Below are 19,933 nucleotides of genomic sequence, written 5' to 3' on the forward strand. Positions count from 1 at the left end.
CAGCATCAGGTGTGTCCCAAGTGCACCATCCCACCCGCAATCCAGCAGAAAAGCTGAACGCTTTCTACAAACAGTTAAGCAACAGATGAACAAATTTGATGCCTCCCACACACGGGATCAAGCTCTTTTGCTATTATTGCCTACCTACTGCTCCTAGCCACGTGGTAGTCCATCCCCATCGTAGTTGTTACATGACCGGCGTCAACGCACCTTGCTTCAGTTGCTGCACCCGTTCCGGTAGGCGGCACCCACACTCACCGGACATGCAAAGTATCACACCAATAAATCTGTCTTTTAAAGATTGTACGGTGCACGGAGGCCCTGGGAACAAATAACCATTCTACGACATATTAGACGTTCTAAGTCTCTTGTGCAGGGGAGGATTTCTGTGATGCCACCAGAATCAAATTTGGCCTTGTGAGCTGTACGTTCCTGCCACACGATGCATGCTTTCCGATTCTGAGCCTGTGTCGACGCAGCAGCCCTCACTGCAGGTGGAACCTGGTGGGCCATCGGTACCAGTCGCCCTCTCGACAGCCACTGTCGTCTTCAGGGCTGTTGTCCAATGTGCTGCCTCAGGTCAATCTGTAGTCTAATAGAGAAGGCCATCTTCGGTCGCTGATCCGCCTCTGATGTGGATGCCTGTCCACTGCCTGGTTTTTTGGCTGGTGTTGGTGGGTGGGCTCAGGGCGTGTGCTAAAATGTCCTTGGCATCATTCTGAGTTTTGGCTCGTCTCCTCATCGTCACATGGACCTGATCCCCTTCCCATCGTCGGTTGCCCATCTCAACTACTCAACGACAGTGAGGAGGTTTGTATGGGGGCCGGGGGTTATGTGATATCACGTATCGATACCACTCCAGAGGTACCATTACATTGGTAATGGAAAGTCAAGTTTGCATCGGACATTGATAGTAGTCATGTGAGACCCAGCGCTCAGTGAAGCATGCCTGCTGAGTCACGCCTACTGTGGCGACCCATCCCACTTGTGCAGGGAGCCGCTTCACCACGGGAGGCTATGCACTGACATCATGTTTAATATTTCTGTACACAGTCATTCTTCATTGATGACGCTGAGAACTGGAATCTGTTTCCTGTTGCATTTTTTGTGAATAGTCTTCATTCGCCAGGAGAAATGCAAGTTAAGTAAATCTTCTATTTGTAGTATTAAATTGTGCACTAATCATTTCTGAGCCACAGTGGCCTTTTTTCATCTTTGGCGTCGATAGTGTTTTTCCAGGTCCATTTGGCTGGCATTTGCTGTGATGTGATTGGCTGAGCGAAGCTTTAAAGGAACTGGATGGAATGGTCGTGTGGTCAGTCGGACTAAAGGAGGCTGGAGAGTGGGAGCTCCGAGTGGTGAGGCAGATGTGACGCCGGCAGTCAGCGCTGGAGCAGGTCAGGGTCGCCCAGACCTGGACGAGATGCAGGGGGGCGGCGCAGCCCAGTGGGACTGCGTTTTAGCTGTTCGCCGAACTATCAAGTTGCGCCAGCTGATTCATTGTTACAAACTATAACGTGCTGTGATTACACAGTCTTACTGTCCATGTTCAGCAGTGTACGAATTTTGCCCTCTTATAATGAAGCGTGGTATTAAACCGACTGGTTTCGCCTTTGACATGGTTTGGCAAGCGTTGTTGAAGGTACGTGCTATTTAAAGTGTTCTTGCGCGAAAGCAATAAAGATCTAACTATCACTAACTTTGCTGTTATTCCTGAACTGCTTTAATTCGAAAGTGGCGTTACAGTCACTGTAAGATTCCAAAACAGCCAGCTTCCCCTTACAGCAAATTGGTGTTGCTTAGGCTAGGCTGTTTTACTTTTATGTCACATAGTGCTTCCGTGAATTGTCTTATCTAATTAAATACTCTTCCGCTGCCTGCATAGTTTGTAGTTACGTAAAAAAGGTGGAGTAGTAATTTACTTAATTTCCTGGGTGGTAGTTTAAAGAGAAAATTATGTTGGTCATATGAATCGCAACAGCTGCCAGTATTGACATTTACAAAAAAAAAATTAAGAAAAATACATTTTCCTCCCTTTCACTACTTGATTAGTTGAAACATTCATTGTCTTATATTGGTGCCTCCTACGCCTTCGTAGTTCCACAAGTACCGCCGTGAATTTATTGGTTTATTTATTTATTTATTTATTACATGTTTTAGAATGAGACTCATTCGTCTGTGTCGTGTCGACCGCTGTCTCAGATGTTGTCGGCCTCCAGTGCAATCAGGCCGGCCATGCTTTCTGCAGGGTGTCATAGTGAAATGGAACCACAATTGATGTATTGCCTGCTCTCAAGAAACCGCTTTGTCTTTAAATTATAATTTGTAAGTCTTGCTACTTTAAGTTGAGAGGAAAGAGATCTGATTCTACTGGGCCCATCTTGCCAAAGGTTTGATAAATTAACCTATTGCCTGAAAGATTTTCTCCACAGTAAATTTGATTAAATTGTTAGAATTGTATTTTGTTTAAAAGTCCTCTTTTCGAAAGGGTTGGTTCAATCTTCTCTATTTTGCTAAGTATAGGGAAATAATCATTATTAGTGAACTTATTCTAAATTTAGTCTGAAACATCATACTTCTCCCACCTGCCTCCCCCAGTTTGCCTTGAAATGTTTTCTAATGTTTACTAAGTTGTTTTGATCTCAGACATACGTATGTATACACATATATTGTTTTTATGCATTGTATTTTTTAAAGTCGTATTTTGAGGGGCTAAAAGGCGGCTATTGCAATCTGGAGGTAGATGTTTTCACTGGTGTGCAATATTCTATCCTTTGGTAAATAAAATATTGCTACATTGTATCGTCAATTGGGTTCGGACATTGTACTCCGACAGCTCTTGTGCCCTGCTGCCATGCATCAACGTCTGCTCCATTCGAGCTCTCCTACAACGACAGCTGCTGCATCAGTCTGTAGCCCCCCTCTCCTTACAGTTGAGTACAAAGCCGTACCCAACATTTTTAATCAGTAGAGTTCAGTAAGGCACGTGAATATGCACACTACAACATTGTGAATTAATGTTAATGTAATGGTAGTCATTGAAACGTCAATGAAACCACGTTTTGTTTAATTCTTCAGTGCCAACAAATTATAAAACCTTTGAAATTCGCACAGGTGTCCACAAGGCGATGGCCTCTCACTTCTACTATTCAATCTGGTGTTAGATAAGGTAACAAAAGAATGGTAAATATCACAACAGGGGATAACCTTAGGAAACTTACAGATTAAATGCCTGGCTTTTGCAGACCATTTGGCGATTGTCACGAAAGGTATAAAATAAACAAAAGACACTATTGAAAAACTACACGAAATCGCTTCCAAAACCGGACTACATATCTCTTATGAAAAGCCAGAGTTTATGAGCACAAAGAAACTCTCATCTCTAAACACAAAGTATGATACGATTTACAAAACGGCAAACTTCAAATACCTCTGTGAAACGAGTGGGCAAAACAGCGACTCCAACGAAGAAAGAAAGCTAAACTGGACAAGGCCTACAAAGTTGTGTGGAATCATTACAACATGAAGTCTATCTCACAAAAATCCAAATTACGACACTACGACACGGTGGTGCTCCCCGAGGCACTATATGGAGCAGAGACCACACTAATCCTAGGGCATACAAGTATCAGACAACTAGAAAAATTTGAATGGAAAATACTTAGGAAAATATTAGGCGCAACTAACATCAGTGGAATATGGATCAAGAAACCTACAGAGGAACTATACAAACACACGGAGACAATCACAGAAAAGATTAGAAAACGCAGACTGCAATTCTTTGCACACCTATGCAGAATGCCATCACACAGACTAACTAAACAGATCTTTGACTGGGTAACCACTTGAAACAACAAATGGATGTCAGAGCTAAAAAACGACCTGAACCAACTCAACATAACAGCATACACAATAAACGACAGAATAAAATTCAAAAACATAGTTAAGAAAAGGAAACTACATGAGATACAATGTGACAAACGAACAGGCGTAAAATGGACTGAAGAACGCAAGCAAGATCACAGACGGAAGGTGAAATAAATATGGGCAACCAAAAAGGCAATCAAGATGAAGCCAAAGACACAAAGTCGACAAGAAGCGAGGACGGAGGACCGGAAACAGAAACACAGCGAGCGAATGAGGGAAGTTTGGGCAGCAAGGAAGGCAGCAAAAGGAACTGGATATGTAGTTTAGTCCAATTGCGCTCTTTAGAGGAAAAACACCAATAATAATAATAATAATAATAATATAAGCTGATCGTTATCATACGGGGCCTGTTCAATAACTAACGATCATAACTTTTTTTTTAAACATAGCATCATTCATCCTCATAATTTTTATGGTACTTGTCAACTGGCCTCCTTTGGATGCCATGCGCTTGTCCCAGCGTTCCTGCCAGCGCGCTTAGACATACAGGAAACTATTTTTCTATGGGTACTTCCGAACCGCCTCCGCAGCCTCGTACTAAGGTATTTCTTCAGGTTATGTAATGAACAAAAAGTCACGCAGAGCTCTATCCGGACTGTAGAGAGGATGAGGGATGCACTTCACGTTGATGTTTCCAGGATGTTAAGATAACAACAATAAATTAATATGTGGCCTGACATTTTCAAGGTGCAGTATCCAGCCTGTTTCACAGACAGGTGGGTTTGCAGCTCATGGTCTAGTGGCTAGCGTTGCTGCCTCTGGATCACGGGGCCCCATTTTCGATTCTCGGCCGGGTTGGGAATGATCTCTGCCCAGGGATTGGGTGTTTGTGTTGTCTTCATCATTTCATTATCATCATTTGTGACAGTGGCTACACTGGACTGTGTAAACAAATTGGGCTCTGTAAGAATTGGGACTTTGTAGAGGCGCTGATGACAGCGTAGTTGAGCGCCCCACAAAACTAAACATCATCATCAACAGACAGGTGGGCTTTTGCACCTCTTATGGATTTACAAAGTTTTCGTGACATCAAGGCGGTATTGTTCAGTTGTTGATGCATATGTAGTTGCAAGATGCTGATACACCGTTCCATAAAGTTCAAAAATGAGATGACCATAAATTTTTCAGCAGAAGCGATCAGTTTCCCCTTTTTCAAGATATTTATGAAAGAGATTCCCAGATGGAGCTTTGCTGCATTTGCTCAGGACAAAAATGAAGCAGCAAAGTTTCATCAGCAGTGATTACCTTTGGAAGAAACTTTGGAGCTCCCTCTAAAATCAACATTTGATGCATGAAGACCTTCGCACAGACACCCTTTTGTCCCCAAGAATCAGTATTGTGGGAACCTATAGTGTGCAAACACTTGTAATGTGCCAGTTTTGTGTCACCAACTTGAGGATGGAATCCACTGAAATTTTCATTACTTCAGAAAGTGTCTGTAAGGTTAGTCCTCGATCCTGTGTCACAATGACAGCAGCGGTGATGATGTTCCCTCCTGTAAGAGCCGAGTCCACTTCCCCTCTTTGTTTAATTTAAACCATCCTCGAGCTGCGCTGTACGGAGGAACAGAAACTCCATAGGCCCCCTGTAACGGTGCACAGGCCTCAGCTGAAGACTTTTTGAGAAGAAAGGAGAATTTTACAGCCTCACAATGCTCAGTGCGTGTCACCTCAGTTGTTGCGGTTGACGACACTGAACCAGGAGTGCCAACAACGAAACTAGTACGGTGTGTTTGTTACATATTAGGCTAACAAAACATCACGAGATTGAATTCTAGCGCTACAAAATTATGAACATAAAAAAATTTTGTTCATTCTTCATTTAACATATTATGAGTAACTATAAATGTGAAAACATATCAAGCTAACTAACGCAATGTTGCTCCCATCATTTCGAACTTGTCATTAACTCAAGGCACCAGACACTGGGCAGCAGCAGAAAGATCACCGAGGCCAAATCAGTGTCAGACACTCTACAACGTCTGTCGCTATTTAGAACCCCAAGTATAATTCAGAGTTTGATCTGATTACTGAAAAGGCCGCGCTATTCGTCGACAGGTCGTTGTTTGTGGAATTCTCCAAGCCACTGCGGGTTTTGAACTGACCAGCAGTGCATATTGAGAAGATTGATATGCTCAAGGCTTGTAAACATTACTTCGTCCGTCCTAGAAGCGCCGTTACCACTTTTCGGTTTTTGTATGCATTATCCAGTGAGCCATAATTGATTTAAAAATTAACTGTTATGAATCTGTTGGGGGAGTGAAATATGGTAAGGATAAATTAATTAATCTTCAAAAAGTTACGGGAAGGTGTCGATTACGATACAGCTGATACAGGTGACCAGTGTATCTCGACTCTGGACTTTAATCCAGACCCAATAGTTTTATCCTCCACAGTATCGGAGATGCAGAATACTTTTACACTTTTCCACATACGTGTAGGGAGGCTGGTGAGAGTCGTCTGTGCCGAGGATGACAGTGAAGACCTCTTCACTCATAATTCACACCTAATACACGGTTCAGGGAGTGTGTAGAACAATATAAATAAGCAACAAGCAACACAAAACAATATGACAAAGAATGGAATGAAGTTTACAGTACTCGACTGAAGATTAACAGTGTTTGTTACATCAACAAATGTTTAGAGATAATACTAATAAACAACGTGTAATGGGACCGACACGTAAAATCTGTAGTACGAAAAGTGAATGGAAGATTTTAATTTTCGGCAACGGTTCTGGGAAAGTTCAGTGTATCTTTAATGGAAGTCTTGTGCATGATGGTAGTGCCACTAGATCTATAGGAAGGCTCCGGCACTTCTTCAGGCAGGCAAAACAATAAACAGCTGAATGAATTCAGAGATGTACTGCTAAGGCCATAACAAGCCTTTGTTGCCCAAACCAAAGAGTAACAGACGTGCTCAGGGAAACTACGGAGAAAAGACTACAACTTAGAGGACGGTAATCGAGAGAGACTGTACGATTAATCTTGTGCCACCATCGTATCTCTCGCTTAGAGCCGATGATGGCAGACGTCTAGAGCAGAGCTGGCCACGGCGTGCCAAACAGCATGTGTGCCTGATGTGTGGCCAGCTTGTGGGCCAAAGATCGTCCTTTCTCGAATCTGCTCGGTTCTCCTGCACCCTGCACAGCACGACAGTTCATTTGGTAATGCGGTGTGGTAGCTTTCCATCAGCTTAACTCTCTTCAGTTCTGAATCGTGGTAAGAAGAACGTTAACAGGTCCATTGGCTGTTTGCATAAAAAATGTCAGTCATAAGGCATTAAAACTAGATGAGGATGACAAAAGAGAGGGATGAGAGTTTTCAGTAGACTAAATTGGCGTATATTGAAACTGACTCGTAGTCACATGGGGAGTGTTCGTTACCGCTGCTGACATAATAGTCGCATTTCCCTCGTTACTTAGTGTTATTTTCTACTGTATGTATAGTTGCTCAAACTTCCAGCCCTTCTCTCTTTTTTTTATTGGGGATGAATGCTTGGCTCGACACGATAAAGATGATACCGTTCGGCATTCCGTCGCACTGAGTGCCGGAAAGCTCAGCGACATACTCTGTAGAAGAAAACCAAATACACTTCATCGAGTGTCGTATACGTTGTGAAATGCTGATCAGCTTCACCATCTGATCTCTACAACGACAGAACAGAGTCTAATGGTTTTCAAGCGCTCATCTAAACACATTAATCGCACCTACGGTACATGTTTGCTTATACAGGGTGTTTCAAAAATGACCGGTATATTTGAAACGGCAATACAAACTAAACGAGCGCGATAGAAATACACCGTCTGTTGCAATATGCTTAGGACAAAAGTACATTTTCAGGCAGACAAACTTTCGAAATTACAGTAGTTACAATTGTCAACAACAGATGGCGCTGCGGTCTGGGAAACTCTATAGTACGATATTTTCCACATATCCACCATGCGTAGCAATAATATGGCGTAGTCTCTGAATGAATATACCCGATACCTTTGACAACGTGTCTGTCGGAATGGCTTCACATGCAGATGAGATGTACTGCTTCAGCTGTTCAATTGTTTCTGGATTCTGGAGGTACACCTGGTCTTTCAAGTGCCTCACAGAAAGAAGTCACAGGGGTTCATGTCTGGCGAATAGGGAGGCCAATCCACGCCGTCCCCTGTATGTTTCGGATAGCCCAAAGCAATCACACGATCATCGAAATATTCATTCAGGAAATTAAAGAGGTCGGCCGTGCGATGTGGCCGGGCACCATCTTGCATAAACCACGAGATGTTCGCAGTGTCGTCTAAGGCAGTTTGTACCGCCACAAATCCATGAAGAATGTCCAGATAGCGTGATGCAGTAATCGTTTCGGATCTGAAAAATGGGCCAATGATTCCTTTGGAAGAAATGGCGGCCCAGACCAGTACTTTTTGAGGATGCAGGGACGATGGGACTGCAACATGGGGCTTTTCGGTTCCCCATATGCGCCAGTTCTGTTTATTGACGAAGCCGTCCAGGTAAAAATAAACTTCGTCAGTAAACCAAATGCTGCCCACATGCATATCGCCGTCATCAATCCTGTGCACTATATCGTTAGCGAATGTCTCGTGCAGCAATGGAAGCGGCGCTGAGGGGTTGCCGCGTTTGAATTTTGTATGGATAGAGGTGTAAACTCTGGCGCATCAGACGATACGTGGACATTGGCGTCATTTGGACCGCAGCTGCAACACGGCGAACGGAAACCCGAGGCCGCTGTTGGATCACCTGCCTCACTAGCTGATCGTTGACCTCTGTGGTTGCCGTACGCGGTCGCTCTACCTTTCCAGCACATTCATCCGTCACGTTCCCAGTCCGTTGAAATTTTTCAAACAGATCCTTTATTGTATCGCTTTTTGGTCCTTTGGTCCTCCGTTGAAAACTTCGTCTTGTTGCAACAACACTGTGTTCTAAGCGGTGGAATTCCAACACCAGAAAAATCCTCTGTTCTAAGGAATAAACCATGTTGTCCACAGCACACTTGCACGTTGTGAACAGCACACACTTACAGCAGAAAGCTGACGTACAGAATGGCACACCCACAGACTGCATTGTCTTCTATATCTTTCACATCACTTGCAGCGCCATCTGTTGTTGAAAATTCTAACTACTGTAATTTCGAAAGTTTGTCCGCCTGAAAATGTACTGTTGTCCCAAGCATATTGCAACAAAAGGTGTAATTCTATCGTTGCTCGTTTAGTTTTTATTGCCGTTTCAAATATACCGGTCATTTTTGAAACACCCTGTATCTGGAAGTGGGCAGATGGCAGGACTATGGTTTATGGCTCTGATTTCTTGTTACAATCTGGAGCATTCAATAAGTAATGCAGCACTTATTTTTACTGTAACCAGATTGGTTTTATTGAGGATTCCAATACATCATATTATTCCCCAACTTTTGGCTACGAATCCCTATATTTCCATTAAGTAGGGGCCGGCAGTGGTGGCCGAGCGTTTCTAGGCGCTTCAGTCTGGAACCGCGTGACTGCTGCGCTCGCAGGTTCGAATCCTGTCTTTGGCATGGATCTGTGTGATGTCCTTAGGTTAGTTTAAGTAACTCTAAGTTCTAGGGGACTGATGACCTCAAATGTTAAACTCCACAGTGCTCCGAGCTATTTGAACCATTCAGTGCGATGGCCTTATGCCACCTTACTGGGAAAGCCCCTATGCCTGCATGGTACCATTCCACTGGTCATTATTGAAGCCTGTGTTTAGCTTCATCAATAAGCTTCCCATCAGCCATGTAAATAATTGGGTGAAGAGTGTTCTGTCTCATTTTGTTTGTGTGGGTTTCGTACATTTAGTGTCAATCATATATTAAGGGAACTTTATCCCCCTGTCCCTCACCTAAGCCTAATGTTAAGCCAGTTGGTTTGTGACCCCATAGTGGTTGATTTACGTCTCCCTGGGGAAAATCAGTCCTTCTGAGAAAACCCCTTCCCTACATTCTATCCCTCTGCCACCCCACTCCCTCTCCACCACCCCTCTCCTACAGCCCACCTCTCCACTCCAACACTTCACCCTCCCCACCTCTAAATTGGCTGGAAAAGATTAAGACTGCGCTGAGATACTAGTGACGAAGGATGTAAGGTAGTCATTATTTATTTAGGTTTCTTGGGTTTGTTGGAGTGTCCTCGACACTCCACTAGTCTCCATCCCCACTTTCTGCCCTCACTTTCCGCCCCCCCCCCCTACAGTTTTTCTGATCATCTGTGTTTATGTTCAGCTCGTAGTGTGAAGACTGACTACTCTAAGGGTACTGACTTGGTGATGTTGAGAGAGGTGTTTTATACTTGCATTATCTGTAAGCATATAGCTGAGGACTGTGTCCATGAGGAATGGAAGGAGATGATACTGGATGAGCATATGGGGAATACTTTTCAGCAAGTAATGGTGAAGCATTTCACAAATTATAGAGGCTATTGCCTGCACTGGAGTTGTTCATGTTTTTTAAATTGGCCAGCCAAGCCACTGTGCATGATACAACTTCGTCTTCTTCCTCTACGCCAGACAGAATGAACCACAGGTGATCCCCTTGGTGTGTGTGCAACTCATCTGAGGGATCTTGAAACGGGTCATGCTGCTTCTTCTGGTCACATATGTGTGTAAGTTCACCTTGCTGTACTGGCTAGTTCACACCACGAATCAAAATATGCAGGGAACTCTCCTACCACCCTTGCTGGACAAATTCTTCCTACACACCTACAAGTGTATAGCTGCTCAGGAACTTGTACACAGATACATGGTAAGAAGGAATAAGACAGCAAACTATCACTTAAGTGTAGGAAGGGCAACACATACTATCACAACTGATAGAAACTGCTTCACTGCCCTGATTACAGGTCGAAATTTTCGTGAAAAAAAAAAGCCACTCGTAAAAAACGAATCATAAAGCTGCACACACACAGAGAATTGAAAAAAATCATTGTAATCACCCAACTACCGCAGAAACGGAATCCAAAAGCATATGGGAATTCCTGGAGGAAAGGCGCTGTTCTTTTTGAGAAACACTACTGAGAACAGACGTTTCGACCTGACTGCAGAAGGATTCTGCTACCGCTAACTTACATTTTGCATAATGACCATGAAGATAGGATACAAGAAATTAACTCTCATATGGAGGCCTACAGACAGCCATTTCTTCCCTCACTCTGTTTTTGAGTGACGAGGAAAGTAAATGACTGGTAGTTGTACGGGGTGCCCTGCGTCACCTACCATACGATGGCTTGTGAAGCGTGCACATAGAGGTACACTGATGAGCCAAAGCATTATGACCACCGTCCACCGCGACGTTGGATGCCACCTGGTAGTGATGTAGCCATGTGGCACAGTAACAAAAGTATGTAAGCAGAGCAGACACGGATGGGGGATCATCCTAGAGAAGATATGAGCTGCAAATGGGGAAGAACATTGAGATAAGCGACTTTGACAAATGGCAGATTTTTCTTATGCAGAAAATATGAACGATTATCTGGAAAACGGCGAAGCTGGTCGAATGGTTACATGCTATTATCGTGAGCGTGTATGGAAAGAAAAGATAAATGGGTGGACGTCCACGGCTCTTCACAGAACGTGAGGTTTGGAGGCTTGTCTGCTCTGTAAAGTAGGAAAGCTGGTCGAATGGTTACATGCTATTATCGTGAGCGTCTATGGAAAGAAAAGGTAAATGGGTGGACGTCCACGGCTCTTCACAGAACGTGAGGTTGGGAGCCTTGTCTGCTCTGTAAAGTAGCATAAATAGTGATCAAGGCATCTCCGCCGAAAGGGCACAGTGCTTGTGCATGCACAAGTGTTTCAGAGCCCACCACTCATTGTACATTGTTGACCATGTTAACTATGGAATAGACCTGGGTGGACGTCCATGGCTCTTCACAGAACGTGAGGTTGGGAGCCTTGTCTGCTCTGTAATGTAGCATAAATAGTGATCAAGGCATCTCCGCCGAAAGAGCACAGTGCTGGTGCATGCACAAGTGTTTCAGAGCCCACCACTCATTGTACATTGTTGACCATGTTAACTATGGAATAGACCATCCCTATGTGTTGACATGTTGAGCCAACGACATCTTCAATATCGATTGCAGCTGGAACAGGGCCATTGGGATTCGACTGTCAATTAATGGAAAAGTGTCGGCTCTTCGGGTGGATCGCATGTTTGTACATTGGGTCGTTGAGCGTCTACACAAACGCCATCAACGAGGCGAGGTGAACAGTTGCTCGAAACATGCAGCTACCATGAGCGCAGTCTGGTGGGTGAAGTAGTCATGCTATGGAAGACATTTTCCTACCTTTGCATGGGGGGCTATAGTAATAATCGAAGTCACGCTTATGAGAGGCCTTACATTGTCGTGGGGAAATGGAGTTTCAATTCCATCTTTGTGGTGATCAATACGCTGAAGTCGTTTTTTCAGTTTTCTGAGGGTAGCACAATACACTTCAGAGTTGATCGTTGCACCATGAGAGAGACCATCAAGAAGAAAAACCTCTCCAGTGTCCCAGGGCACTATCGCCATTACCTTAAGGGTTGAGGACACAGCACTGAACATTTTATTTGGAGGGGGTGTTGTGGCGTCCTTCCCTTGTTGGCCTTATGTTTGTAATTCGAAGTAATGAGCCCACGTTTCACCGTCTGCGACGATTTTCGAAGAAATATTGTCAGGATTAAGAATATGAGACTAATCTTATTTCGGAATTATATTTCAAAACTGAATAATATGGTTATATTACCAACATTTCCTCTTAACGCCGTTCGTTGTATCGCTTCTATAGATTACCAAAGCAAATTTATCAAAGTTCAGGCACTATTAAAGTTCAGAATTGAAGAAGATGAGTATAATCAGAGAGTGTTGATGCTTGGATCTCTTAACGTTGGCTTAGTTGGCTTGGTTGACAGAAATTAAATGCACGACAGATTTCGAAGAAATTTGGCTATGTGTGAAGTTAAGTAATGGAGGGAAGAGAATTAGATCTAAAGGATTCGTTGATGGAGATTATTGGAGTAACATGAGCTTAATGAGTTTCAGAGAAGAAGATGAAAATGCAGTTTTAAATAATTCAGAGGAGGATACTGAACTGCAAGAGAATAATAATGATGAAGATGCTTTGACTAGTATTCAAAACAAGACTCAGACTTTAGTAGACCTGTCAGAAGCTAAACAGGAGGACCTGATAGAAGTAGGTAGACGTTTTGCTGATCTGTTCCCAGAAACACTTCGTTCGATCAAAGGATGCCCCTGCAAAATTAAAGTCAAGAATTTTGAACCATTTCACAACACATATTACCCGACACCTTTGCCCAAGACAGAAGCAGTCAGTAAAGAAGTGAAGAGGATATTGGACAGTTAGATAATGATCGATCAGATACCGAATATTCTAACCAGATTAATTATGTTGCTAAGAATTATAACACAATGTGTTCAGTCTTTGACACTAGTACAGTGAACCACTTTACTCTGCCCTAAGTGGCCCACTGGAAAATTTAGAACGAGTTCCACAAACATTGCGAGGAGTAAAAGTTTTAAGCGGTTTGGACCTAACGAGTAGTTACTGATAATTATTCTTAGTTGAAGGTATACAGCCATGTAATGTACGACATTACCAGTTTACAAGACTGCCTTTTGGTCTTCAAATATTATCAGTGGCCTCTATAATAGCACTATATGAAGTTCTGTGAGAATGATTATTGAAGTGCTTTATACTCTATGTGGTTAAAATTGTAATTTGCACTAATTACTGATAAGAACACTCAGAACGCCCATGGTGACTACTAGAGGCCTTTAAGAAATGGTATGTAAATCAACTTGGAGACATCACAGTTCACCAGATCACAAATTCCTTCGATATATAATTTCTCCCCGTGAAAGAGAACCTGATCCAATGAAAATGGAAGTGGCAAGAACTTTTTCCGCTTCAGAGTGCATAAATAGAGCCAGTACTTTTTACGAATCAACAGTGTCCATCATTTGTTCATTCCTGCATACTATCTGTGAAAAGAGGTAAGAAGCATTTCAGATGTGGATGTGGAGGAGAATGGAGAGGATAAGCAGGATGGAAAGAGTGAGTAATGCGAAACTATTGGGAAGGGTTGGTGAGAGAAGATGTCTGCTGAAGGTTGTAAGAGAAAGGAAAAAGAACTGGTTGGGATATTCATGGAAAAGGGATGCTTGCTCGCAAATGGTTTGGAAGGACTGGTTTGTGGGAGAAGACTGAGAGGAAGGAGATACAAGACGATAGACTACATAAAGGGAAGAAGAAATTATGCAGACCTGAAGAGAATGGCAGAAGACTTGACAGCCTGGAGAACTACTGTGTGAAAATCTGCCTTTTGGCAGAACACTAACGATGATGATAATGATGTACTATCTACCTTCACCTGTTCTCATGGAGCTTTTAACGTAGAGCGTCTTATTTAAATACGATAAGGGACATTAAGAAATATAGAAATTAATTAAGAAACAACTGTGTGATGTTTCGTTTCGTCATCACCCTGATTTGAGTGACAAATTTCTATCTTTCGTATGGAATGCAGCTTTTTTCCCCTTTGGTTCAGAAATGCACCAACTGATTGAAACTAAGGAAGCCAACATCAGACAACTTATGATCACTTTGGTGAGCCGTGCACTTATTATATGGCTAGAAAATACACAGGAACGGGAAAAGAAGCCCTGGCCAATCTACGGAGTTCTGAGAAGTTTCGTTTCTGCTTGCATGGAAGATACTATGGTTATAGGCATAAAGCACTTTCACTCTCACAAAATTGCAAATTAATGCATGATAGACTAACCCGACGGGCATTAGCACTTCAAAATCAGATTCTGAGCTTCAGTGCATACCAGGACACAAAAATGGCTTACTGTGTGCTCTTTCAAGACTGCCCAAGAGAAATTTATCGATTCACGTCGTTTATTTCAGGCAGAAACACATGAGAGCTCATTTTATGAAAGACGCAGCAGACGAAATTTGATACAAAACTTTCCATGCAATATCAGGTGAGAGCAGGAAAAGGATGGAACTCTTAATACACTCAAAGAAGAATATAAAGAACTCGACAGAAACAAGATAACATTAATGTTGTTTAAAGCTTGTTGATGTGTTACACAGGAGGTCTAACTTACATTCAAATAGTTAGAGTCTATGTGTTCCTAGACACACTGTAGACAAACTTGTAAAAGCTCTAATTTTTGACAGGGTTGCATGGAAAAAAATAAAACGTTCAGTGACAAAATTATGAAACCAGTTACATATAAATAGATGACTAGATCTTAATTAAAACGCACATCAAATCCTCTGCAAAGAAGGAGGAAATAAAGATGTACAGTCACTATTATCAGGAACCATTTAAAATTAGAAAGATAGTTCATCCCAATGTTGTTGAAGATGAGGGTGAAGTATACACAAAATTGTGGTCTCCAAATTGTTGAAAACATAAAATTCCATTACCACCAAGAAAGTTTGTAGTAGTATGTGAACAAGTGAACAACAGTTTTCTTCCAATAAATGCGTGAATTACTGTGAATTTCGATCAACAGAAGATAGTCGGTTTACTATTGTGAGCCCAGATTATCAGAAAGTGGTGCGTAGCAGCTGTAAATGTTTAAGTGACAGTAGTACTTAGTTACAGTGACTAATGATAATTTTGCTGTGTACTGCAAGTGCAACCTCTCAACACATAAGAAGAGTAGTCACTGCAGAGCAGTTAATGATGTGTTTATGTTCATACATGTTGTGCATCAGTAACCAGTGTTTCATGATGTGCTAAGGCTAATGTTTGGTCAGCTACATGCGAATATGAATGAATCAGTCCAAAAAATATAAATGCAAAATATTATTGGATAATTAATATGTAAACAGAGTGCCAAATTGGTTAATTTTTCCGAATTATAGTTTTAAATCAATCATTAAAGTGTATATGATAGTATGATGCTCCTTCAGGAAGTTGGATTGTATACTACTGGGACAACACCTGTTAGTGAAATTTTTTGGTAGTTATATAATATCAAAATTGCGTCTGATATATGTTTAGACCCCCCATGAACCATGGACCTTACCGTTGGTGGGAAGGCTTGCGTGCCTCAGGGATACAGATGGCCGTACCATAGGTGCAACCACAACGGGGGGGGGGGGGGGGTATCTGTTGAGAGGCCAGACAAACATGTGGTTCCTGAAGAGGGGCAGCAGCCTTTTCGGTAGTTGCAGGGGCAACAGTCTGTATGATTGACTGATCTGGCCTTGCAACATTGACCAAAACGGCCTTGCTGTGCTGGTACTGCGAACGGCTGAAAGCAAGGGGAAACTACAGCCTTAATTTTTCCCGAAGACATGCAGCTTTACTGTATGATTAAATGATGATGGCGTCCTCTTGAGTAAAATATTCCGGAGTTAAAATAGTCCCCCATTCGGATCTCCGGGCGGGGACTACTCAGGAGGACGTCGTTATCAGGAGAAAGAAAACTGGCGTTCTACGGATCAGAGCGTGGAATGTCAGATCCCTTAATCGGGCAGGTAGGTTAGAAAATTTATAAAGGGAAATGGACAGGTTAAAGTTAGATATAGTGGGAATTAGTGAAGTTCGGTGGCAGGAGGAACAAGACTTTTCGTCAGGTAACTACAGGATTATAAATACAAAATCAAATAGGGGTAATAGAGGAGTAGGTTTAATGAAACTTCCTGGCAGATTAAAACTGTGTGCCCGACCGAGACTCGAACTCGGGACCTTTGCCTTTCGCGGGCAAGTGCTCTACCAACTGAGCTACCGAAGCACGACTCACGCCCGGTACTCACAGGTTTACTTCTGCCAGTATCCGTCTCCTACCTTCCAAACTTTACAGAAGCTCTTCTGCGAACCTTGCAGAACTAGCACTCCTGAAAGAAAGGATACTGTGGAGACATGGCTTAGCCACAGCCTGGGGGATGTTTCCAGAATGAGATTTTCACTCTGCAGCGGAGTGTGCGCTGATATGAAACTTCCTGGCAGATTAAAACTGTGTGCCCGACCGAGACTCGAACTCGGGACCTTTGCCTTTCGCGGGCAAGTGCTCTACCAACTGAGCTACCGAAGCACGACTCACGCCCGGTACTCACAGCTTTACTTCTGCCAGTATCCGTCTCCTACCTTCCAAACTTTACAGAAGCTCTTCTGCGAACCTTGCAGAACTAGCACTCCTGAAAGTTCCTGGCAGAAACTTCCTGGCAGATTAAAACTGTGTGCCCGACCGAGACTCGAACTTGGGACCTTTGCCTTTCGCGGGCAAGTGCTCTACCAACAGAGCTACCGAAGCACGACTCACGCCCGGTACTCACAGCTTTACTTCTGCCAGTATCCGTCTCCTACCTTCCAAACTTTACAGAAGCTCTTCTGCGAACCTTGCAGAACTAGCACTCCTGAACTTTCAGGAGTGCTAGTTCTGCAAGGTTCGCAGAAGAGCTTCTGTAAAGTTTGGAAGGTAGGAGACGGATACTGGCAGAAGTAAAGCTGTGAGTACCGGGCGTGAGTCGTGCTTCGGTAGCTCTGTTGGTAGAGCACTTGCCCGCGAAAGGCAAAGGTCCCGAGTTCGAGTCTCGGTCGGGCACACAGTTTTAATCTGCCAGGAAGTTTCATATCAGCGCACACTCCGCTGCAGAGTGAAAATCTCATTCTGGAAACATCCCCCAGGCTTTGGCTAAGCCATGTCTCCACAGTATCCTTCTTTCAGGAGTGCTAGTTCTGCAAGGTTCGCAGAAGAGCTTCTATAAAGTTTGGAAGGTAGGAGACGGATACTGGCAGAAGTAAAGCTGTGAGTACCGGGCGTGAGTCGTGCTTCGGTAGCTCAGTTGGTAGAGCACTTGCCCGCGAAAGGCAAAGGTCCCAAGTTCGAGTCTCGGTCGGGCACACAGTTTTAATCTGCCAGGAAGTTTCTGCCAGGAACTTTCAGGAGTGCTAGTTCTGCAAGGTTCGCAGAAGAGCTTCTGTAAAGTTTGGAAGGTAGGAGACGGATACTGGCAGAAGTAAAGCTGTGAGTACCGGGCGTGAGTCGTGCTTCGGTAGCTCAGTTGGTAGAGCACTTGCCCGCGAAAGGCAAAGGTCCCGAGTTCGAGTCTCGGTCGGGCACACAGTTTTAATCTGCCAGGAAGTTTCATATCAGCGCACACTCCGCTGCAGAGTGAAAATCTCATTCTGGAAACATCCCCCAGGCTGTGGCTAAGCCATGTCTCCACAGTATCCTTCTTTCAGGAGTGCTAGTTCTGCAAGGTTCGCAGAAGAGCTTCTGTAAAGTTTGGAAGGTAGGAGACGGATACTGGCAGAAGTAAAGCTGTGAGTACCGGGCGTGAGTCGTGCTTCGGTAGCTCAGTTGGTAGAGCACTTGCCCGTGAAAGGCAAAGGTCCCGAGTTCGAGTCTCGGTCGGGCACACAGTTTTAATCTGCCAGGAAGTTTCATATCAGCGCACACTCCGCTGCAGAGTGAAAATCTCATTCCAGTAGGTTTAATAATGAATAAAAAGGAGGAGTGCGGGAAAGCTACTACAAACAGCATAGTGAACGCATTATTGTGGCCAAGATAGACACAAAGCCCATGCCTACTACAGTAGTACAAGTTTATATGCCAACTAGCTCTGCAGATGACGAAGAAATTGATGAAATGTATGATGAGACAAAAGAAATTATTCAGGTAGTGAAGGGAGACGAAAATTTAATAGTCATGGGTGACTGGAATTCATCAGTAGGAAATGGGAGAGAAGGAAACATAATAGGTGATTATGGATTGGGGCTAATAAATGAAAGAGGGAGCCGTCTGGTTGAATTTTGCACAGAGCATAACTTAATCATAGCTAACACTTGGTTCAAGAATCATAAAAGAAGGTTGTATACACGGAAGAATCCTGGAGATACTAAAAGGTATCACATAGATTATATAATGGTAAGACAGAGATTTAGGAATCAGGTTTTAAATTGTAGGACATTTCCAGGGGCAGATGTGGACTCTGACCACAATCTGTTGGTTATGAGCTGTAGGTTAAAACTGAAGAAACTGCAAAAAGGTGGGAATTTAAGGACATGGGATCTGGATAAGCTGAAAGAACCACAGGTAGTACAGAGTTTCAAGGAGAGCATAAGGGAACAATTAACAGGAATGGGGGAAAGAAACACAGTAGAAGAAGAATGGGTAGCTTTGAGGGATGAAGTAGTGAAGGCAGCAGAGGATAAAGTAGGTAAAAAGACGAGGGCTGCTAGAAATCCTTGGGTAACAGAAGAAATATTGAATTTAATTGATGAAAGGAGAAAATATAAAAAATGCAATAAATGAAGCAGGCAAAAAGGAATACTAACGTCTCAAAAATGAGAACGACTGGAAGTGCAAAATGGCTAAGCAGGGATGGTTAGAGGACAAAAGTAAGGATGTAGAAGCTTATCTAACTAGGGGTAAGATAGACACTACCTACTGGAAAATTAAAGAGACCTTTGGAGAGAAGAGAACCACTTGTATGAATATCAAGAGCTCAGATGGCAACCCAGTTCTAAGCAAAGAAGGGAAGGCAGAAAGGTGGAAGGAGTATATAGAAGGTTTATACAAGGGTGACGCACTTGAGGACAATATTATGGAAATGGAAGAGGATGTAGATGAAGACGAAATGGGAAATAAGATACTGCGGGAAGAGTTTGACAGAGCACTGAAAGATCTGATTCGAAACAAGCCCCCAGAGTAGACAACATTCCATTAGAACTACTGACGGCCTTGGGAGAGCCGGTCATGACAAAACTCTCGTAGCTGGTGAGCAAGATGTATGAGACAAGCGAAATACCCTCAGACTTCAAGAAGAATATAATAATTCCAATCCCAAAGAAAGCAGGTGCTGACAGATGTGAAAATTACCGAACTATCAGTTTAATAAGTCACAGCTGCAAAATACTAACGCGTATTCTTTACAGACGAATGGAAAAACTGGTAGATGCGGACCTCGGGGACGATCAGTTTGGATTCCGTAGGAATGTTGGAACACGTGAGGCAATACTGA

At 43.2% G+C, this 19,933-nt stretch overlaps 1 non-coding gene across 1 annotated transcript; it reads left to right on the forward strand.

The window, feature by feature from the left end:
- Positions 1–18,254: 18,254 nt before the first annotated feature.
- Trnas-uga (transfer RNA serine (anticodon UGA)) lies at positions 18,255–18,329 on the forward strand. The gene has a single exon. It is a non-coding gene; the product is annotated as a tRNA-Ser (tRNA).
- Positions 18,330–19,933: the final 1,604 nt, after the last annotated feature.

This window comes from Schistocerca gregaria, chromosome 5 (assembly GCF_023897955.1).
Source record: "Schistocerca gregaria isolate iqSchGreg1 chromosome 5, iqSchGreg1.2, whole genome shotgun sequence".
NCBI lineage: Eukaryota > Metazoa > Arthropoda > Insecta > Orthoptera > Acrididae > Schistocerca > Schistocerca gregaria.